Here is a 21,101-nt window from a genome sequence, read left to right on the forward strand (position 1 = left end):
TCCATGGGACTCTCCAGGCAAGAGTACTGGAGTGGGGTGCCATTGCCTTCTCCAATATGAGATATAGTCAGAGATAAATACTTAAAGATAGAAATCATTCAGTTTCTAGACGTAGAGTATATAAAATGAAGATAACTGATCAGCTCATTTTCTAAACATATATTATTTTAAATCAAGGTTGTTTGTCTGTCCTTAACCTTCAGAAGCTTAAAGTCAATCAATTAGCAAAACGTCTTAGAACAAGGCAAAAATATAATTATAAATGATTTCAGTTCACTCATTTATTTAAAAGCATTTACTGTATGCATGCCTGCAAAGTACCAGATTATTGTATCAGAAGCTGAGAATGGGATATATCTATGACAATTGACTTCTATATATGGGGCAAGAGAGTTTGCAGCAGAAAGATTTATGGAAATAAACAATTATACTGAGAGTGAAGATATATAAAATACTATTAGCATAGGAGTGGGTTTATCAGCAGGGGAGTAATACTAAAAATGACTTAAAAAGAATGATTTAGTAGGTGAGCAAGCATTAGAGGAGTTTCAAGACAAAATGAACTCTATGTGCAGAAGTACTAAAGTGTAAATCAGCACATTTATTTAGCCCAGAGAGTTCTGTGCAGCATGATATTTTTTGAAGCATGAATGGAGAGATGCTTGTGCAGGGAGAGGACAGGATCAAATATTAAGAGTTTACACATATGTGAAGAATTAAAACTCTATCCTAGAACTAAGAGTGGATAATAAGTTTTGGCCAAGAAATGTAAATGATTAAAAAAACTAAACAGTAATATCAAAGATAAATTGAAGAAAAGATATCTGGAAAATCCAAAATGTCTGCCTAGTGCCATCAGATAAGGTCAAAAAGACAGTTTGCAAAAACTCTCTTTGAGCCACGCTATTATAGTAGTCTTGTGAGTACGGACAACTTAGTCTTTTTAGAGTAGCTGGGAAGTATGAAGCACAGAAAATAATTTTGTAGATGTATTAAAAATTAATGCAATGAAAGGACTTCATTTTCTGTAATGGAGTGAAAAGCACTGTACTTGCCTTCCTGCCATAAGTAACTAGAAAACAGATAAAATATATGAAGTAACTGTGTTATGATGATGGGCATTATTGAAAGCAGGACTGTGATCCTTTAGGAAAGGGGGAAAGATAAAGTGAATGATATTCTTTCTGTATTTTTCTTCCTTTATAAGCCATGGTGTTGTAAGGGGGAACCCAAGCAGAGCACAGCATCCTCACTGAGTTGAGGAGACAGATTACACAGCAAGGATGTTGCAGTGGTGGGAATGTATAGAGGAGAGTCACAGCGAGTAGGTAGTCATGAAGCAAGAGAATTTAAAATATATGTACAGGATTCCCCTTAAGGATTGCTAGGCTGCATAAAGGTAAAATGAGATCTCATGAGGCCAGGCAAAAACAACAACAACAACAACAACAACAACTATCAGAGAAAGAACAGTTACCATGAAACTCTAAGTGCAACAATTTCCACAGTTTCCAAAAGGCTAGGTGATAATTGACTTTGAAATGGCCAGAGGAGAAAGAGCTATATACCCAGGGCATTCAATAGAGATCTCAAAAAGCACAATTATGTGCTAAATTAAATAGGGTAAGTGAAAGTGAAAGTGTTAGTCACTCGTTCATGTCCAACTCTTTGAAATCCCTTGGACTATAGCCCACCAGGTTCCTCTGTCCACAGAATAAATTCTAAAGGCAATCTAGACCTGCTGTAATAAAGCTTAAAAGCAAGTCTGAAAAGGATCAGGTAGTTTCACAAGTAATATAATTGCTGAAAAATAAAGTTGAAGGAAAAGTATATCATATAAAAACTCATATATAGAAAGGAGTGAAAAATTTACAAAATGCTAAATATAACAAAATCTTTTGTTAAGAAACAATTGACTGTTTAAGCAAAAATAAAGGTAATGTATCATTGAGTTTATAAATTATGTATGTACAAAGTGAAAGTCCCGTGCAACTCTTTGCAACTCCATGGACTGTAGCCCAGCAGGCTCTTCTGTCCATGGAATTCTCCAGGCAAGAATACTGGAGTGGGTTGCCATTTCCTACTCCAGGGGATCTTGCTGACCCAGGAATAGAACCCAGGTTTCCCACATTGCAGGTGGATTCTTTACCATCTGAGCCATCAGGGAAGCCCATGTTGAAAGTGAAAGTTGCTCAGTCCTGTCCAACTCTTTGCGACCCCATGGACTATAGCCTGCCAGGCTCCTCTGTCCATGGAATTCTCCAAGCCAAAATACTGGAGTGGGAAGCTGTTCCCTTCTCCAGGAAATCTTCCCAACCCAGGGATTGGACCTAGGTATCCTGCATTGCAGACAGATTCTTTACCATCTGAGCCACTAGAGAAGACTGTAGATTTAAGATCTAAAGATTATGACAATATTAAGATAAAGGGAAAGAGGGGATAATCTATGAATATTGTTGAGAAGTTTCCACATATAGGTGAAAGAATAAAATATTATTTGAAGACAAACTGTAACAAATTAAGGATGTACATTTTAAACTCTGGAGCAATCACTGAGAAAATAAAACATTATAGTCATCCCTCATCATCCATGGGGGATTGGTTCCAAGACCTATTTTGAATACCAAAATCTGCAGATGCTCAGGTCCCGTAGTCAGCTGTCCTTATCCCCAGATTCTGCATCTGTGGATTCAGCCAGTAGCAGACTACAAACATAGTACACAGTCTACAGTTGGATGAATCTGTGAATTCAGAACTCTCAGATAAGGAGAAAAAACTGTATATTTATTGAAAATAGACCACATGTAGGTGGACCCACACAATTGAAACCTGTGTTGTACAAGGGTCAACTCTATTGCCAAAGATCCATTAAAGACCATAAAAATGAATATTAGAAAATACTCAATCCAAAAGTAATGAGAAAGAAAACAAAAGAAACAAATACTAGAGCTATACATTTTCCATAATAAACATATTTTAAATGTAAGTATAAAGATAGTTGATAGAGGAAGTCGGCTAAAATTCAGTGAAGCTATAGAAGACTGGAACAATACTATCATCCAACTTGACATAGTTGGAGGTCATAAAATACTCAATTGCATGACATAAGGATACACATACTTTCTAAGTTCTTAGCAAGATAGACCGTCTTCAATGAAATAAAAAAGCTCAAATTCAAATAATGGTAAATATATATATATTTTTTTTTAACCAAAATAGCATTAAATTAGAAATTGATAAAAGTAAGCTAACTCAAATATTTTGAAGTTAAGTTGCTACCTGTTTAACTTCTGACCTAACCATGACTCTAATAAATTGCAGATAACTAGAAGTATTTTGAAATAAGTGATATTTAATTTATAATATAATAGCATCTGTGAGATAATGCTAAATTAGTACATAGAAAGTTGATACCATTAACTGCTTTTGCTAAAAAAATCATAAAATTAATGATTAAGGTTGCAACTTAATTAGTGAGAAAAATAAATGCAAATTAAATGTAAAAAATGCAGAAAATAATAAAGAAAAAAGTAGCAATCAATTAACTAAAAAACAGAGAATTAATAGAGACAATAAGCCTAAAAGTAGTTCTTAACAAATATCAACAAAACTCATAAACCTGTAGGTTGATTTTATGAGAAATGAAAAAGTGACAATATTACAGATCCAATAGACATTAAAAATAGCAAGTGAATAAAATGGTCACTCTTTAGAAGCAGGATAGATTGCTACACAAAATTTGGTTCAGCTGTCAAGACTAATGATGCTGCACATAGGCCAAGAAGACATAAAAATATTTATTACTTACATAAGGAAGCTTTCTGAGGCGAGCGTGGCATTTACCCAAGCAGTTTGAAAATGGTTTGAGAGAGCAGGGAAAAGAGGTTGACCTGGGATTTTTTTGTGGTTATGGGGTGGGGTTGGGAATAGGGCTCTCAATTGTGTAAGCAGGGGCTTGCATGGTTTAAAACTCCATTTAGAATCAAAGAAAGGAGCACACACACTCTTGGTTTTCCCAGTTATGAGGCAGAAGGAAAAGACAGATAGCTGAGGTATAAAAGCTGTTAGCACTCAAACATCAAAAAGTAGAGTCTGACTTTTAATTATAGAATATTATGAACCAATACATTTATGCCATTAAACTTTATAATTTGAAATGGACAAATGAAACATTCAAATGATCAAAGCCTATAAAAAGAGCAATAGAACATTTTAATAATAGTATGCATATGTTTATGTATATAATAAAATTCACAATGAACACCTTCTCACAAAGAAAGATATCTTCACTGTTGAATTCTATCAGATATTTCAGGAAGATATAGTACCAGTTTTGTGAACTTAGTTGAAAATAAAGCAGAAAAAAATATTTACCAGCCAAATTTTTGAGGCCAGCATTATTACCATTATCTAGAAACAGACCAAGACCAAGGGAAAAAGCCCTGTAGATCTATGAACATAGACACAAAGACCTTAACAATATTTCATTAAATTAAATCGAATAGTATATAAAAAGGATAATACATCATGACCAACTAGTATTATCCCAAGAATGCCTATTTGGTTTAACATTCAAAAATAAATCAATGCAATTCATCATGTTAACAGAATAAAGAAGAAAGCTATTATTACTTCAGTAGATAGAGAAAAAGCATCTGCCAATGTTCAAAACTCTATGATTTTTAAAAGTCTCAGTAAGCCAAGAATAAAGAAAGTTTCCTCAATATGATAAAGGTTGTCTGCAAAAAAACTACAGTGGATGAGTGTTGAATGTTTTCTCCTCAACTCGGCAAGACAAAGATGTTCCCTCTCATCACTTCGATACAGTATTGAGCTAGGGATCTTAGCCAGTATGGTGTACTAAGGAAAATAAATAATAGGCAAAGAGATTAAAAAGGGAAAGCTAACCTGGCTAGATATCTAGGCATTGAAAATCACAAGAAAATATTCAAAAGCTTGTAGAAATAAGAAGTGAATTTAGTGCAGTTGAATGATACTAGGTCAATAGAGAAAAAAGCAATAGATTTTAAGTGTGAATACTGTAACTATTCATGAATGAAATGTAAATTAAAATAAAAGGCCCTATTAATAGCATGGAAAGAGATGAAATATTTAGTATAATTTAATAAAATATATTCAAGACTTGTACCTTGAATACTGAAATATATTGGTTGAGCTGAATTAAAGAGGTCTATTGGGGCTTCCCTGGTAGCTCAGAGGTTAAAGTGTCTGCCCGCAATGTGGGAGACCTGGGTTCAATCCCTGGTTTGGGAAGATCCCCCGGAGAAGGAAATGGCAACCCACTCCATATTCTTGCCTGGAGAATCCCATGGATGGAGGAGCCTGGTGGGCTACAGTCCACGGGGTCCAGAGTCGGACACGACTGAGTGACTTCACTTTCACTTTTCACTTTCATGTAAATGAAGAGATATCATGTTCATTGATTTGAAGATGCAGTGTTTCTAAGATGTTTATTCCCCTCAAACTAATCTACAGATTTAACAAAATCTCAATATTACTAGGTTTTATTTTAAACTTACAGGCTGATTTTTATTTTATAAGGAAATACAATAAGCTTAAAATAGCCAAAATTATTTTGAAAACAACATTGAGGAATTGACAATTTTTTAAATTCATATTAAAAAAAAAAAAAAAAAAAACGTTCTCAACCTGCATACTTGCGACGTTTTGGGCTAGATAATTCTTTCCTTTGGGTAACCTTCCTGTGCGGTGTATGAGGTTAGCAGCATCCTTGGCCCCTATTCACTAAACGCAGTAGCATCTCCTGCTGCCCTGCAGTTGTGGCAACTAAAACTGTTTTCAGATGTGACCAAATGTGCCCTGTAGACTAAATCAGCCCCACTTGAGAATCACCGAAAATTACGTAATCAAGACAGTTGGTGTTGGCTAAAGGATAAAAATAAAGATTATTGGAACAAAAAGATAGGGCAGAAAAAGACCAATGCTTAGAGTCGCCTTAATTTCTTACACAGTGCCAAAATAATTGAAGAGGATAGGATAATCTTTTCAACAAATGATCCCAGACCAACTGGATGTCCATATGGGAAAAAATAAACTTCTACACTCACTTCAAGCGTACACAAAATTTAGTTCAAAAATGGATCATATTCATAGATATGAGTTAAAACACTAAACCTTCAACAAGAAAACATAAGAAGAACTATTTATGACAATAAGAAAATTTTTATTTAGATCAGATTATTAAAGTGCATAAAAACTTTGCAAATTGTACATCATCAAAATGAATAATTTCTGTTTTTTTCAAGACTGTTAAGAAAATGAGAAGTCATGCCATCAGAGGATGAAGAACTTTTATCAAGAATATAGTTTAGAAATCATAATACTTATATATATATAAATAATATATGAAGAACTCTTACAATTGATTGAAGATAAGTATCCCCCAATTTTTTTACAAGGCAAATTATTTAAACAGATGCTTCAAAAAAGGAGCCAAAAAAGTCCAGAATAAAACAAACTTAATATCATTAATTGGAGAAAGAAATGGCAACCCACTCCAGAGTTCTTGCCTGGAGAATCCCAGGGACGGTGGAGCCTGGTGGGCTGCCGTCTATGGGGTCGCACAGAGTCGGACACGACTGAAGTGACTTAGCAGCAGCAGCAGCAACATCATTAATCAAGGTATGATTAAACTATAAATATAATGAAATGCCACTATACACATATGATGCTTTTGAACTGTGGTGTCGGAGAAGACTCTTGAGAGTCCCTTGGACTGCAAGGAGATCCAACCAGTCTATTCTAAAGGAAATCAGTCCTGGGTGTTCATTGGAAGGAATGATGCTAAAGCTGAAACTCCAATACTTTGGCCACCTCATGCGAAGAGTTGACTCATTGGAAAAGACTCTGATGCTGGGAGGGATTGGGGGCAGGAGGAGAAGGGGACGACAGAGGATGAGATGGCTGGATGGCATCACCGACTCGATGGACGTGAGTTTGAGTGAACTCCAGGAGTTGGTGATGGACAGGGAGGCTTGGCGTGCTGCGATTCATGGGGTCGCAAAGAGTCGGACACGACTGAGTGACTGAACTGAACTGAACTGAAAATAAAAGAAAAGTTCAACAATAGGCATGTGGATAAACTGTAATATATTTATGGAAATGAATATTTCTCAGCCATAAGTAGAAACAGAATCTTATACATGATGTGCTGTTGTTGTTTAGTCGCTAAGTTGTGTCTGACTCTTTGTGGTCCCATGGACTGTAGCCCATCAGGCTCCTCTGTCCATGGGACTTCCCAGGCAAGAATACTGGAGTGGGTTGTCATTTCCTCCTCCAGGAGATCTTCCCAACCCAGGGATTAAACCCATGTCTTCTGCTTAGCAGGCAGTTTCTTTACCACTGAGCCACCAGGGAAAAGCCCATATGATGTTCAAATCTCAAAAACATATGCTTAGTGAAAGAAGCAGTCACAAAAGAATGTATTTTGTAAGATTCCATGTATGAAACTCTAGTACAATAAATATACTTGTAAAGGGGATTGAAGGAACTTGGAAATGTGATAGAAATGTTCTACGATTTTATTGGATGTCTCTTTCTTGGATGAATACATTTATTAAACTACATCATTTTAAAATAAATGATATCTCAATAAAGCTGTAAAAGAAATAATTAAATGGGAATAAAAATAAATTATTTCCTCAAATTTGTATGAAACACCTTAATAGAGTTAACAATTGTTCTGGATATAGCCCACAAATGGTTTTCCTTTTTTTTGTTCCCTCATTTCTGATTCTTCACAGACAGTACAAAGTGAAAGGAAATTGTAAGAAGAAAAAAAAAATTCCTAGCAGGAAGCATGCTTATTTTGAGTTTTAAACTCTGATGTGCTCAGTCTCTTAGTCATGTCTGACTCTTTGAGACCCTGTGGTCTATAGCCTGACAGGCTCCTCTGTCCATGGAATTTTTCAGGCAAGAATACTGAAATGGGTTGCTGTTTTCTACTACAAGAGATCCTTCTGACCCAGGGATAGAACCTGTGTCTCCTGCATTTCCTGCATTGGCAGGCAGATACTTGACCACTGAGCCACCTGGAAAGTCCAAACTCTGTATCAATACTTATATGATCCTTTTAGTGATATGAAAATTCTTATTTATTAACTTGATGAAAACAACTGGTTTATTCTTATTGTAATTTAAATTTTTTGATCTCTTTAGACAGAAACTTAATCCTTATGAGTTCTTCTAGCAACTGGACTGAAGAAGGGTAGGGCAACTCACTTCAGTTTTTTTGCCTGAAGAATCACCATGGATAGAGGAGACTGGTGGGCTAGAACATAGATTCAGACAGGGCTGAGTGACTGAGCACACACATAGCAACTGGATGTATATTCTTTTAATTTCTGTGTATGTGTGTGTGTTAGTCATTCAGTCGTGTCTGACTCTTTGCAACCCCATGGACTGTAGCACGCTGGGCTCCTCTGTCCATGGAGTTCTCTAGGCAAGAATACTGGAGGCCGCTGCCATTCCCTTCTCCAGGGAATCTTCCTGACCCAGGGAACAAACCCCAGTCTCCTGCATTGCAGGCAGATTCCTTACTGTCTGAGCCACCACAAAAGCCCTTTAATTGCTATTTTTAGTTAATTATTTTGAAAAATGCTACACCAAAATATTTATGATTATAAATAATTTCTAATTACTGAGACTGCATATATATACATGATATATACATAATTTTTTAAAGGAAAAATAAGCAAGTTAAAAAACCTATGCAGTAGTTAACTTTGGAAGTAACCTGTGCAGAGCTTGTACTGGAATTTTATTTTCAATGCTAGAGTCCTACTGCCCTCTGCTGATCACTACATCCTGTACTGGTGGAGAAATGGAATTTATAGGAACTGTGACTCCTTGCAAATATAAGACTGAGCAAGAGAAGCAGAATTCTCTCCATCAGCTTCCCATCTATGATGTATCTATCCATTAAAGGAGAAACGTGAATTCATACAGAATTAGAATTGCAAGGACTGTAACCTTTTAAAGTCCGTAGTGACCTAGGAAATTAGATATCTTTCTCATTTTATTGAAGTCAAATTTGAGACTTCCAAAATGAAGTGACTTTATCCAATTAAACTTAGTCAGTGGTGAATCCAAAAATAACATTCAGAGCTTGTCTTTATTCAAATGAAACAACCAACTACTGAACACAGTATCACACATGGTCCAAATTATTTGTAAAAGCGAGATAACAAGCAGTAACATGAATACTTGAATGTAGCAACTTTTTTTTTTTAGGTACCCTTGAATACTATATACAAAAAGTTCTTTCTTCCCTCCCTTCTTTTTATTTTGCTTTCTCCTTCTTCCCTTTCTCTCTCTCTCTTTCCCTCTCTCCCTCCCTGTCCCTCTGTCTTTCTTCTTCCTTCCTATTTTCTTGAGTAAATTTTGACCCTATTCATGATCGATGGGAACAGCATGGGATTAAGGTAAAGAGCCTAGGTTTTGTCATTAGATGTGTATTTTAATCCCATTTCTACCACTGATAAACCACATGATTCTTAGGCAATGAATTAAATCTCGCTAAACCTCAGTGGCTTGATCAGAAGATTGGAGATGGAAATAATAGCATGATGTCATGCAGAGACTGTGAGCATTAAATAAGATTGTGAGCACTCAATCATACTCACTTAAGCAATAAATATTATAAACATAAAAATAGAATTTGTGCAAGAATTTGAAGTGCTTAAGTAGGTAGTGGGCTTAGAAAATGTCCAGTACTAAAATATAGATAATAGTGTTATTACTCCTACAACTCTTACAATTTTTTTTCTGGAATATTATACTTACATTTCTAAATATTCATTTTGGCTGGCTCATTATTTGGTATTCAGTACAATTCCATAAAATTTCCCCTATAACCAAAGTAAGATCTGTGAAATTTTTAAGTGATATGATTTATGAATGTTGAGAATAACTTCCCTTTCTGTAGATTAAAATGAGTTTCCATCAGTCATATACCAGTGGATATGTCTCAGTATACCTTTGGATGAAATACTGACAATTTCATTCTAATGTCAGTTTTTGTTTGGGGGAAGAACACGCATAACTGTATTATTCTCTATTGACATGTAGACATGAAGCAAGATTGCCCGAAGAAATATCAATAACCTTAGCTATGCAGACTACACCACTCTTATGGCAGAAAGCTAAGTGGAACTGAAAAGCCTCTTGATGAAAGTAAAGAGGAGAGTGAAAAAGCTGGCTTGAAACTCAACATTCAAAAAACTAAGATCGTGACATCTGGTCCCAGTACTTCATGGCAAATAGATGGGGAAACATTGGAAAGTGACAGAATTTATTTTCTTGGGCTCCAAAGTGACTGCAGCCATGAAATTAAAAGATGCTTGCTCCTTGGGAAAAAAGCTATGACCAACCTAGACAGCATATTAAAAAGCAGAGACATTACTTTGCTGACCAAGTCCCATCTAGTCAAGGCTATTGGTTTTCCAGTGGTCATATATGGATGTGAGAGTTGGACTGTGAATAAAGCTGAGCGCTGAAGAATTGATGCTTTTGAACTGTGGTGTTGGAGAAGACTCTTGAGAGTCCCTTGAACTGCAAGGAGATCCAACCAGTCCATCCTAAAGGAAATTAGTCCTAAATATTCATTGGAAGGACTGATGCTGAAGCTGAAACTCCAATCCTTTGGCCACCTGTTGCAAAGAACTGACTCACTACAAAAGACCCTGATGCTGGGAAAGATGGAAGGCAGGAGGAGAAGGGGATGACAGAGGATGAGATGGTTGGATGGCATCACTGACTCAATGGACATGAGTTTGAGCACGCTCCAGGAATTGGTGATGGACAGGGAAGCCTGGCGTGCTGCAGTCCACGGGGTCACAAAAAGTTGGACAAGACTGAGTGAATGAACTGAACTGAACTGAGACATGAGCCAGGCAGTTTAAAGAGAGAAAAGTAAGAAAGGGAAAGGTGGAACTGAGTATTGTATTTCAGTGATGGGTGTGCAGTTCAGGTCAAGATCTTGTAGATGTGTTCTTTATTACTGGGGTGTCATTGCTTCTAAGCTCCTCAGTTGACAAAGCAAGGGATATTATGTGTTAACACAACTTATTAGCTTTCTCCTCTTGCTTATTTGTAAACTCTCACTCCAACACTGGAAAATCTAGTTCTTAACATCTCCCTTTATTTACTTAGTTGTTCATTTGCAGGATACATTTATACCAGTACTGGAATTGTTAACTTGCTCCCCTATTGAAGCAACTTTAAACTTTATCAACTAGAGTATAGTATTTATGTTCATGTCCTTTTGCCTTATATATTGACTCCATTCATTTCCAGAGTTACTTGGGTCAGGATTTTTTCCTCTCGTTCCCATCAGTGAGATTGTTTCATACATTTGTTATATTCTCTTGTCACCATCTTGATTTCATCCTGAGCTCCCCTAAACTCCTAAATAATTTATTTCTGTTTTAATCTGCATACATTAGTGTTTAATCTTCGTGCTATAAAGCTGTATGGGTTTTGATAAATGCATAGCATTATATTTACTCCATTATGGTTATTGTTCAGAATAATTTCACTACCTTAAAAATCCTTTGTGGGGAATTCCCTGGCAGTCCAGTGGTTAGGACTTGGCACTTTCACTGCAAAAGCCAGGGTTTGATCCCTGGTTAGGGAACTAAGATCCCAGAAGCCACACAGTATGGCCCCCCCAAAAAAAGAGAGAGAAAATATCCCTTCTGCTTCACTTACTTAACACCCCCTCAGAAAACCTAACAATTACTGACCTTTACCTCTCTCTGGTTTTGCTTTTTCCAGAATTTCATATATTTAAAAATACAGTATATATGCCTTTCCAGACTTACTTTTTTCACTTAGCAATGTGTATTTAAGATAACTCCATATTTATTTTATGGCTTGAAAGTTCATTTCTTTTTTATCATTGAATATAATGTTCCATTATGTGGATGTACCACAGTTTGTTTATCCATTTGTCTATTAAATGAGGATTCCTGTTGCTCCATATCCTAAACAATAATACTTGTTTTTCAGTCACTCAGTTGGGTCTGACTCTTTGCGACCCCATGAACTACAGCATGCCAGGCTTTCCTGTCCTTCATATTAGCCATTCTAATATGTGTTCAGTGGTTTTAATTTGCACTTCTCTGAAGACCAGTGATATTGAGCATTTTTTCACATGCTTTTTTGTTATCTGTGTGCTTTTTTTTTTTAATGAGTTACCTATTCACATCCACTGCCCATTTTTAATTAGGTTGCTTTGTTTCCTTACTGATATATTTAAGTATTATATATTATTCCTGAATCAAATATATGTTTTGAACATTTTTTGCAGTCTGATTTGTCTTTTCATTCTCTTAACTGTATTATTCTGCCTTTTACAGAGCACACATTTTTAAAAAATTTTAATAAAACCCGAGTCAGTTTTTTTTTTTTCCTCTGTAGATTATGCTCTTGGAATTGTACCTAAAAACTCATTACCAAACCCAAGGCCATCTGGATTTTCTCCTTTGTGTTCTTCTTGAAGTTTCAGAGGTTTGCATTTTACATTTCGAACTATGGTTCATTTTGAGTTAATTTTTGTGAAAGGTCTGTTTCTGTTGTTTCTGTACCTAGGTCCATTTTTTTTTTTTTTTAATTTTTGGCATAAGGATGTCTTACTGTTCCAGCACTATTTGTTGAAAAGACTGTTCTTTCTCCATTAAATTGCCTTCACTCCTTGATCAAAGACCAGGTGTCTATATTTGTGTGTGTCTTTTTCTCTGTTCTATTCCATTTGCATATGCATTGATTCTTTTTCCACTTTGAGGAGCTATTTTGATCACTGTAGCATTATATTAGGTCTTGAAATCAGGTAATCTGATTCCTTCAAATATGTTATTTATTTTAATAGTGTATTGTCTCTTCTTGTTTTTTTGCCTTTCCATATAAAGAATAGATTCCTGAAGGAATTCCCTGGTAGTCCAGTGGTTAGTATTCAGCGTTTCCACTGCCAGGGGCCTGATCAGGGAACTAAGATTCCCATAAGCTTCAAGGAGCAACAACAACAACAAAATACCTAGATTGCTGAGATTTTGGTTGGGATTTTGTTGAGTCTATAGATCAAGTTAGCAAGAAGAACTGACATCTTGATAATGTCTTCCAATCACAAACATGAAATATTTCTCCATTTATTTTGCTCTTTAATTTTTTTCATCAGAGGTTTTATCGTTTTCTACATATAAATCTTGCATGTACATTGTTAGGTTTATACATATACTTTGCATGATTTTAAACAGTATTTTTAAAAATTTTAATTGTTCATTGCTGGAAAGTAATTTAATTTTGTATATTAGCATAATATCCTGTACCAGTTTTATAACCACTTCTTAGTTTCAGAATTTTTTCTAGATAGATAATCATGTCATCTCTAAAAGTGTTTATTTTCTTTATTCCTTTCTTTCTATCAAACTGGATAACTTGAATTGATCTGTCTTCATGTTTGTTAATTCTTTCTTCTGTCTGCTCAAATCTGCTGTTAAGTACCCTCAGTCATTTTTTAATGTAAGTAATAATGTAATTTTTAACTCCAGAGATTTTTATTTTGTTCTTTTTAATAATTTTTACTCTTCATTAATATTCTTTATTTGATGAGACATCATTAGTATACTTTATAGTTATTGTAACATATTTTTAATAGCTGAATTAATGCCTTTTTTACCAAGTTCAACATCAGGGTCCTTTCAGGGACATTTTCTTGTTGGCTGCCTTTTTTTTCCCCCCTGAATATATACTGCTGTTTCATCTTTCTTTGCAGATGTTTTATGTAAGATATTGTAAACCTCTGGCATCAAATCCAGCCCCTCTCCAGGATTTTTTGTTGTTGTTGCTATTTTTTATTATTATTAATAATTTCTCATTGTTTATTTGTTAAGTGATGTTCCTGGACTAATTCTATATGGTCTTTATTCACTTTAGTGTACCACCATGACTCTTCAACTAGCTTTCTTTTTTAAATTCTTTTTATGTTTAAGCCTGATTTCCTAGGAATCATCCTTGGGTCAGTATAATTTAGTGGCCATCAGTGATTGGTCAGAAGATTTCTAAAATGCCTGAGGTACTCTTTGCCAAGTAGGGCAAAAAAATGAACTCATCCTTTCAAACTTGTGGCAACTTAACAGTCAGTGTTAGCTTTCACTTCCTGCATTAAGAGGGCCTAAAGTCAGCTAAACATGAGTAATAAAGATTTGTCTTTCCCTGTGTCTTATCTGGGTATACTAAGACCTTCATCCGCACACAGACTTCTAGGTCCTCAGGATACCTCAGTGCTTTTTGGAGTTCCCCATTGTTATCTTCCCCCCCTCCCCAGGTTTTCCTTTAAAGTGTTTTGTCAGGCTCTTGTTTCAGTTCAGTTCAGTTCAGTCTCTCAGTCGTGTCCAACTCTGTGACCCCATGAATCGCAGCACGCCAGGCCTCCCTGTCCATCGCCAACTCCCGGAGTTCACCGAGACTCATGTCCATCGAGTCAGTGATGCCATCCAGCCATCTCATCCTCTGTCGTCCCCTTCTCCTCTTGCCCCCAATCCCTCCCAGCATCAGAGTCTTTTCCAATGAGTCAACTCTTTGCATGAGGTGGCCAAAGTACTGGAGTTTCACTTTAGCATCATTCCTTCCAAAGAGATCCCAGGGCTGATCTCCTTCAGAATGGACTGGTTGGATCTCCTTACAGTCCAAGGGACTCTTAAGAGTCTTCTCCAACACCACAGTTCAAAAGCACTTGTTTGCATCAACTGAAATCGCAGCCTGAGGCAGCTGCAGTGTTACCAGCATACTGTTAATGTTTTCAGTTTTTCAGTAATGCCCTGGGAATAGAGGCTTTTTGTTTTATTTTGTTTTTAATTATTTACTTTTGTTGTGTTGCAGACAGGAGACAAAGACAAAAAAAGAAAAAATGACAGTACTGTGGGACTAGATCACGTTCAGGAAAATGCTAGTTGGTTCAAACTATTGACTGCTCTGGGTATTCATCTTTTAATGGGGTCCAGAAGAGGCTAATCTTTGCTGCTGGCTGTGAGGCCACCTGCTTTTCTCAATCACCATGCCTCCTAGCTGAGGAGGGAAGGGGAACAGGAATAGACCCAGTTGCATGCATGGGTGCGTGCGTGCCTGCTCAGCCACTCAGTTATGTCTGATTCTTTGCAGCCCCATGGATTGTAGCCTACCAGGCTCTTTTGTCCATGGGATTTTCCAGGCAAGAATATAGGAGTAGGTTGTCATTTCCTTATTCAAGGGATCTTCCTGACCCAGAGATCAAACCCACGTCTCCAGTGTCTCCTGCATTGGCAGACAGACTCTTTATCACTGAGCCACCTGGGAAGCCCCCAGTGTTCTTATTGAGGCTCATTAATTTTTCTTGAATTAACACTTCCAGTTTATTCTATTCCTTTGGTGAGTTTTAAAAGTTCTGTCTAGAATGATTGAGTTTAATTGTTTAGTCAGGAATTTCATTGTGTTTGTGGGATAGTGAGTTTACTGAAGGACTTATTCAGCCATTCCAGAAATCAATATTCCTGATATTTATATAAACTAAATTTTACTCCATGAGGTTCCTTAAGTCTTCTCTCTTTGACTCATCGTAACATCTATGTTATTCTTTCATGTTGTTTTTGCTTGCTTTTCATTGCTATGTAGTGTTCTATTTTATGAATATACTGTAATTTATTTATTCTATTCTTTGTGAACATTTGTGTTATTTCCAATTCAGGGTTGTTACATTATGGAAGTTCTTATGTTTTTGACAAACGGAGGAGGAAATGGCAACCCACTCCAGTACTCTTGCCTGGAGAATCCCATGGACAGAGGAGCCTGATAGGCTACAGTTCATGGGGTCACAAAGAGTTGGACATGACTGACTAAACAGCAGCAGCAAGCGCTTGTTAAGTATATACCCAGAAGTGTTGTATCATAAGGTAGAAATATATTTAGCTTCAATAAAGTGAAAGCCGCTCAGTCGTATCCATCTCTTTGCGACCCCATGGACTATACAATTCATGGAATGCTCCAGACCAGAATACTGGAGTGGTTAGCCTTTCCCTTCTCCAGGGGATTTTCCCAACCCAGGGATCTAAACCAGGTCTTTACCAGCTGAGCCACCAAGGAAGCCCAAGAATACTTGAGTGGGTAGCCTATCCTTTCTCCAGCTGATCTTCCCAACCCAGGAATCAAACTGGGGTCTCCTGCATTGCAGGTGGATTCTTTACCAACTGAGCTATCAGGGAAGCCCCTTAACTTCAATGGATATTGCCAAATAGTTTTTTTAAATTACTGTAAGAAGTATCTCCCACATGAAACTCATAATTATGATTATATTATTTACTAATTACCCTAAATTTGAACATACACTTAGTATAAATTTAATAAATTTTATAGGAATTCAATATATTGATTCTTCTCTTGAAAATGGCAAAGATCTTACACTGCTTTAACTATCAGCTAAGCCGTTCTCCAGTTTATTGTTTAGTGTTTTATATTGGCCTTTTTCTTTAATAGTCACACACAATTATTTTTTAATAATCAAAGGTAAATTAAGTTCTCTAATAAAGTTCTCACTGTTTCTATTGTTACTGTTGTAGATTGTACCCTATTCTGTTCTGTGGGTTCACTATTCCTTGGTGCAGGACATGTTTTAATAGATATTTTAGTTAGAATCTATGGATCACAAACTGTCATAGCCATCTTATACTCTAAAAATGTCTTAATTTTGCTTTCATGCTTTAATGGTGATTTGATCTGCACTACAATTCTTACAATTTTATTCCTTCAGCACTTGGAATATATTTCTTTTAATTCTGCTAGCATCTATTATTACTGCTTATGAGAGTCTGTCTTCTCTCTTGAGGTTACATTTTAAAATATTTCTTTTTGCTTTCAATGTTTTTCAGACTTAAACGATGATATATGTATTTTCATTTTGCTTAGAAAACACAATTATTTTTAGTTGTCATACTTTTTTCAAAATTCTAGATAAATTTTAAATATTATCCTTTTTTTGTAATTTCCTGCTTTTTTTTCCTAAAATGATAATAAGTTTCTTCTCAAATGCAAATTAATTAGTTTCTCAATCTGCCTTGCTTGTATCTTGATCAAATGTTTTTATATCTTTATATATCTTCATGTTTTGTTCCCAATGGCATCTTCATTGCCATCATATATTCAGTAATTTTATCTTCTGCTGTGAGCTATCTAAAGTATATTTCCTATCATCTATGTATATGTTTATTTCAATGACTGTGTTCAGTGTCAAGATTTTACATGGATATGTTTTGTTTCATCATTTCTGCCTTCATTTTTCATAATGTCTTATCAGAATAAGCTATTAAGGATGAAATGAATTCCTTAATTTGTCACTTTCAGGACCTAAATATACTTAAAAAAATTCAGTCTATTCTATACAATTATTTTCATATGAAGTTACTTAATATTCTGGCTATAGAATTTTTTGTCTGTAATTATTAGAATTCTCTCTTCTTTTTCATTTCAAAATTTTGATTTGCATGCTAATTTTGACAGAGAAGTGTTTTTCTGTCAACATTTGTTCATATTCTCTTTCTTCACCCTTCTGGATGGCAACTAGATCCTCAGATGAGAACCAGAATTTATAATTAATGACATTTCCATTCTCCTGTTTGTAATTATATTGAAGATGACACCATGTCAGTGGGTGGTTTAATTCTGTTCTGTATTAGGAGACTGGGTCTGCTTCTCCCTACCTCTTGCTAAAAAACTGTGACTTTAGGTGGTGGTTAGCAGCAGTTTCCTTCGCTTGCTTTTATGAGAGGGATTAAGGATACTATGTCCATAGCTCCCAAATTCTCTCTTGAGCGTGGACCCATTGAAGTTCTCTCTTGAGCTTGGATCCATTAACTTGGTCATGTGGAACATGGGATTCTCATTGTCTCTAAGATCTGAGTTGCTTGTTGTGACTTGAAGTTTAGCACCACACTTTGGATATCAGTTCTATTTTTACACAGTGATCTATTTTCCTTGGTTTTTGATACTACATTTCATTTTATTTTAACATATTTTATGTATTGTTTCTACAAGTTAAAGTAGAAGTTCTTATATATTGCCCTTTTCTATTGATTACCCTAATATCTTGCACTGAGTTTGAGCTTCTGACATTCTATCTTTGAGTCAATTTCCAAATATCAAGTCATTTTCCCTCCCTCTAATGTTTGTCTGTTTGCTTCAGATTTTTTTTAAATTAAACAAGCATTTCTCATAATATTAACAATTAGTTAAGGTACAGAATGTATGTTGAAATATATTCTGAATATAGCAGCTTACATAATACAGAGTCTGTTTTTCTCCTGTACAACAATCCTGAGATAAACAAGTGGATAAAGGTGGATAGATGGCTCTGCCATTCTCAACATTTAACGTTCACTGATAAACTCCAGGTATCACTGCAGTAGTGCATAGTTTCCTAGCAAGCAGAACATGTGACTAGGACTAGAGATGCAATCTTCCAGCTTTACTGAAAACAAAACCAAATATATTTTCTTATCTTTGTGCCAGGCAGTTCTGGGACCAAGCATATTTTCCTGTGTCTGCACTAAACATAGGGATCATAGATAAACTAATTAATAAACTGCTTCATGAAATAATTCTTCCTGAAAGACAAGATAGCAAACTAATCAAAATACCTTGATGATGGAAACAAACAACTTTTTAGTCAAGATTGGCTTTAAAATTCTTGTGTTGTTTGTACCCACCATCCAAAGTTAGTATGTCATCAATATTGCTTTATTTCAACTATTTTTTGCCTTTCAAGTTTCATATTAAAATCACTCATCCCAGTTCCGAAAAGTCAAAAGATATTTTCCCCAAATTCCCTGCTGCAGAACACTGCTGTTCAGATGATGTTGGCTCCTGGCGCAGTAGGCTTAATAAACTTAGCTTTTACTTGATTAACAATTGTTTCTAGTGATATTTTGGGGAAACTGTTTTCAATATTATTAAGGACAGTAACTGAAAATGGTGCAGATCTACTCAAATTCCATTGGCCATAGTTTTTGAATTTCCACATTTCGGTCAATGTTGGAAATTGTAGCATTTGATGGGTAAATTTGTGTCCTGCTAAAAATATGGTATTATAGAAGAAGAAACAAAGGATACTGGAAGACCATTAGTACTGTGGCATGGCCAACCTCTCTGATCATAGAGATAGTCATCTTTATCCTTCCCATTCATTCAGCATTTCCCAAGAAAGACTAATAAAACCTCCAGTCAGTTATTCAGTTTATACTGTATTTTGGGGTGATGTTCAAAATTCTCTATCAGGTCTAGTCAGTCAGTCAGTTCAGTCACTCCATCATGTCCTACTCTTTACAACCCCATGGACTGCAGCATGCCAGGCTTCCCTGTCCATCACCAATTCCTAGAGCGTACTCAAACTCATGTCCATTGAGTCAGTGATGCCATCCAACCATCTCATCCTCTGTCATCCCCTTCTCCTCCTGTCTTCAATCTTCACCAGCATCAGGGTCTTTTCCAATGAGTCAGTTCTTTGCATCACGTGGTCAAAGTATTGGAGTTTCAGCTTCAGCATCAGTCCTTCTAATGAATATTCAGGACTGATTTTGTTTAGGATGGACTGGTTTGATCTCCTTGCAATCCGAGGAACTCTCAAGTATCTTCTCCAACAACTTTTCAACACAGTTGAAAAGCATCAATTCTTCAGCACTCAGCTTTCTTTATAGTCCAAATCTCACATCCATATGTGACTACTGGAAAAACGATAGCTTTAACTACATAGACGTTTGTTGGAAGAGTAATGTCGCTGCTTTTTAATATGCTGTCTATATTGGTTATAGCTTTTCTTCCAAGGAGCAAGCATCTTTTAATTTCATGGCTGCAGTAACCATCTGCAGTGATTTTGGAGCCCCCCAAAATAAAGTCTGTCACTGTTTCCATTGTTTCCCCATCTATTTGCCATGAAGCAATAGGACCGCATGCTGTGATCTTAGTATTCTGAATGTTGAGTTTTAAGCCAGCTTTTTCACCCTTGTCTTTCACTTTAATCAAGAGGCTCTTTAGTTCTTCTTTGCTTTCTGCCATAAGGGTGATGTTATCTGCATATCTGAGGTTATTGATATTTCTCCAGGCAATCTTGATTCCAGCTTGTGCTTCATCCAGTCCAGAATTTCTCATGATGTACTCTGTGTATAAGTTAAATAAGCAGGGTAACAATATACAGCCTTGATGTACTCCTTTTCTGATTTGGAACCAGTCCAATGTCCAATTCTAACTGTTACTTCTTCACCTGCATACAGATTTTTCAGGAGATAGGTAAGGTGGTCTGGTATTCCCGTTTCTTGAAGAATGTTCCACAGTTTTTTTGTGATCCACACAGTCAAAGGTTTTGGCATAGTCAATAAAGCAGAAGTAGATATTTTTCTGGAACTCTCTTGTTTTGTTCGATGATCCATTGATGTTGGCAATTTGATCTCTGGTTCCGCTGCCTTTTCTACATCCAGCTTGAACATCTGGAAGTTCATAGTTCACGTAGTGTTGAAGCCTGGCTTGGAGAATTTTGAGCATTACTTTGCTAGTGTGTGAGATAAGTGAGTTGGGTGATAGTTTGAACATTCTTTGGCATTGCCTTTCTTTGGGATTGGAATGAAAACTGACCTTTTCCAGTCCTATGGCCACTGCTGAGTTTTCCAAATTTGATGGCATATTGAGTGCAGCACTTTCACAGCATCAACTTTTAAGATTTGAAATAGCTCAGCCGGAATTCCATCACCTCCACTAGCTTTGTTTGCAGTGATGCTTCCTAAGGCCCACTTTATGTCAGGCTCCAGATTGTCTGGCTCTAGGTGAGTGATCACACTGTCGTGATTATCTGGGTCATGAAGACCTTTTTGGTACAGTTCTTCTGTGTATTCTTGCCACCTCTTCTTAATATCTTCTGCTTCTGTTCAGTTCAGTTCAGTTCAGTCGCTCAGTTGTGTCTGACTCTTTGCAACCCCATGAATTGCAGCACACCAGGCCTCCCTGTCCATCACCAACTCCCGGAGTTCAACCAGACTCACGTCCATTGA

The sequence above is a fragment of the Bubalus bubalis genome, chromosome 17 (genome assembly GCF_019923935.1).
Source record: "Bubalus bubalis isolate 160015118507 breed Murrah chromosome 17, NDDB_SH_1, whole genome shotgun sequence".
In the NCBI taxonomy this organism is placed as follows: Eukaryota; Metazoa; Chordata; class Mammalia; order Artiodactyla; family Bovidae; genus Bubalus; species Bubalus bubalis.